The 3,482-nt window shown below is 52.9% G+C and overlaps 1 protein-coding gene across 1 annotated transcript in view; it reads left to right on the forward strand.

The window, feature by feature from the left end:
* The window catches only part of LOC100744467 (protein bric-a-brac 2-like), a 175,070-nt gene that overhangs the window by 66,553 nt on the left and 105,035 nt on the right, over positions 1 to 3,482 (forward strand).

Consider the following 3,482-nt stretch of genomic DNA (forward strand, 5'->3'; position numbering starts at 1 on the left):
ACCCCCGCCTCCACAAACGTTGCTTCGATCTCTGTGTTCGGATACTCGCGGATCTTCTCCCGCTCGTCTACCGAATCGCGTGCCATCCGCAAACGGGCGACGGATTTTCACGCTTTTCTTAAATCGCCACGTCGTCGATCCACGGAACCGGCGGACGATGGCTTTTCCGTGCGAGGTGACTTTCTCGCGAGAAACAAAGGATCGGAGAAAGGAAGAGAAACAGAGGAGAGGTTTGCGAACGTGTAGATGCGTCTTTTATTGAAAGTTGTGGGGGAGGGAGAGAGAATAGCACGAGGAGAAGCAGAAAAGGTGGTGCGGAACAGGGCACAAGCGGCGTAACTGTATTGGCCCTGTACGGTGGCTGGATTTTAATCGAAGCGCAACGTATAAAGTTGCTGAAAATCAGATTATCCCTGCTCGTCCTGTTCCTCGTCCTCCTCCACTTGCCGCGGCGCCCTCCCTTCCCCTCCTCGATCTCTGCTTTCCGGTTGGCCACGACTGCGAACCATTTTTTATTCGCGAGTTTTTTATCTCGCGGATTTTTATTGATTCCTGCAAATCAAACGTTCTATACGCGACGGACGAGCCGCGGAAGCGGCCTCTCCAACCAACTTTGACCATCCGGACTAACGAGAAATCTCTATCGTACGCTATGCGCTTCGCGGTTGCTTCGCTGCCACGTCGCGCCGTTCCACGTTCATCGGGTCGCGTCCGAATCCGCCACGCAGGCTTTAGCTTTTCCGTTTCTGTGGAGGAAAAAAAAAACGACTACCGTCGCGCGGCAAAACGAGTACGGGACGTCTCGTTTGCTTTCTCAACGTTGACGCGTGCCGTTTTCTCAGCGCGGCTTCCGATTCAAACGGTTGAGGAATGTCGCGCGTTGTCGTCGACCTTCGCAACGATTCCCGTTCCAATGCGAGGGGAGCGATCGTCTCGAGATCTGCGTTGCACGCTCGATTTGCCGAGCCAACACAATCGCCAGCCGCGTTACACGAAAGAAATACGATCCGTTTCGTTCGATCTGTTCTCCTCTGTTCGGCCATCGTCCGCGGACTCGAGCACAGGTTTCCGCGGGACGAGAAACGCGGCGAAGAAGAATGGGTCGTGAAGGCGTTTCCGGTTGTTGGTCCAGGGTAAAGCATTCTCGCGGGTAATTACTCTGGCGTCGAAAATCCAGCAGGCAATAATTTCACGCGAGAACGCGAGAGCACGCGAGAGAGGTCGGGGGAAGCTCGCGCATGAACGTTACAGTATTATTTTTAATAACGGCTGCTGAGAAGTGGGGACCCGTTTGCCATTACGTTACGCGGTAAATAATAAACGTTTATAAGGCCTTGGAAGTTATTATACAATATATACGTTCGTATACGCGCTCGATGCCATTACGGGTATCGTATATTATTAATGCAGCGGCGCTCAACCGCCACCTACCGCCACCACTGAAGCTACAATAGTTGGCGCGCTCGTCGCTCTTTCCGATTCCATGCGATTGGACGCGACATCACGTTCGATTCTTCTTGCACCGGGATTGTCTCCAATTCGGGACTCTTCGTTCCGTGTAACGCGTTCGCCGTGTTGCCGCTGTGTCTCTTCGTTGTGACTGCACGCAGCTCTGTGCTCCGTTTTCGTCGACCACTTGCCACTTTTGGCAGCCACTGCACTGCGAAGCTTCTAGCGATCCGCGTTCCAACGTGTGACCATCGAATGGCGCGAAATCGCGTTCCACGTAGCCGATAGCTATGATCGGTTATACCGCGACGACTCAGCAACGGAAAATATCCGTCAAGGTGACTCGGCCGTGAAACGGCGCTCGCTCTCCGCCGCCTATGTTCCCTTCCGATGTAATTACCATGCAGTGGCATAATTTCGCTGGCGGATAATGAGACGTTTGAAAATAATACCGGCCGTCTGTGGCTGCGATCGGATGCTTGTGTTGTCGATGCAGCGCGGCGGTTCCGTCGGTTCGCGAAATTCAACCGAGCGGCGTAAAAACTGGACGAGAAGACGGGGCGCCACGGTGTAGAAGAGGCTGGCGGACGTTGAGTTTCGGTAGAGCCGCGGCACACGCTAATTGCGCAGTTATTTCGTCGAGATAAGACTCGCGATTCATGGCCGTTTTCGCTAGACGGAGATTAGGCGAATTATATTATTTTACGTGTAGTATCGCGCGGAGACGATAGCGCAACCAAAGTTTCGTATCAATATTTATTGTAAACGATAAGATTAAAAGGAATTTGTTAATGCGCGGCTCGTATTTATATTGTTACGTCATGTGCCAGTTCGAGCCGACCGTATGGCGAGACACACGCTCTTCTCTCTATCGAATGAAACAAAGCGGTTCTCATTTTATTCTCGAGCTTGCCGATCCTTCTCTGTCTCGATTTCCAGCAACCGTGTACCGCGTATAGATCGAGCAACGCCAAGACGCTCGTCGTTCTATCGGGACGATCGAGGAGCACGCGCGTCGTCCCCGTTCGTTTCTCAGCGGAAAGGTAAAAATATCGTGCGAGAAAATGGCCGTATACCTCGACGCTCGTAAAACGTCGAACCGTGCGGCATTATTTAACAAACGTATAGTGTTTCGTTGCGGTAACTATGGTCGATCCGTGGTGTCGATTGTACATAAGCGCGCCACGTTGAGAGTGCGAAACAGAGAGCACGAGAGAGGAGAGAGAGGGAGTATGGTGGCGTGCGAAAGGACAGGAGGGGTGGATCGGTGGCTGGCGTAAGATGATAGAGGGAGTTATATGAGTGTGTATCGGCAGGAAGAAGGAAGGAGGTGGGAGGAAGGAAGGAGGGTTACATACCGTTGGCAGGAACTGGTCGGTGGTGAGACCGCGTCGCGTCGTCCGTCGTCGTCGTCGTCGTCGTCGTCGGTCAATCGAATTCTAGTCTAATTAAAGGTCGGCTGTGAACGCGATCGGAGCAACGTCTTAACGAGGATAATTTTCCGGCGAGTAAATAAAAAAGAAAGAAAGATGGACTGGTAGTTCTGACGCTTTTTCACCACCGAAGAACTTCATCCGGTGGCTTAAAGAGACTGTCGGGCCGGCAATAACGAGGCGCTTATCGATCGATAATAATTTAACGATAGATATTCTCTGTCAGGCTGTTAGTCGTGTGGTGTCGTGGCCCGGCTAAAATATTTTCGTATCGTTCTGGTCGCCAACTGGAAAGTCGGTTCGTCACGACCTCCGCTTAGAAAATATGCTACTTCATTCTCGTCGGAGAAACACAGGGACGAGAGAGCCGCTCCGCGGGAGTCCGTGTACGTACACGCGGCCAGAACGATGCACACACCCCTACACTCGCACACGCGGCTCTACAATCTACAACGACCGCGAAACAGAGGCAAATACGCGAACGAACACCGACGCGGCCAGATCGCTGAGAAAAAAGAAGGACGGAGACAACGAGGGACACCTACGTCTTCGGTTACGCCGCTACGTACGCGGCCGCGCCGCACCGCGCCGCACCGCGCC

Source organism: Bombus impatiens, unplaced genomic scaffold, assembly GCF_000188095.3.
Source record: "Bombus impatiens unplaced genomic scaffold, BIMP_2.2 scf_1068, whole genome shotgun sequence".
In the NCBI taxonomy this organism is placed as follows: Eukaryota; Metazoa; Arthropoda; class Insecta; order Hymenoptera; family Apidae; genus Bombus; species Bombus impatiens.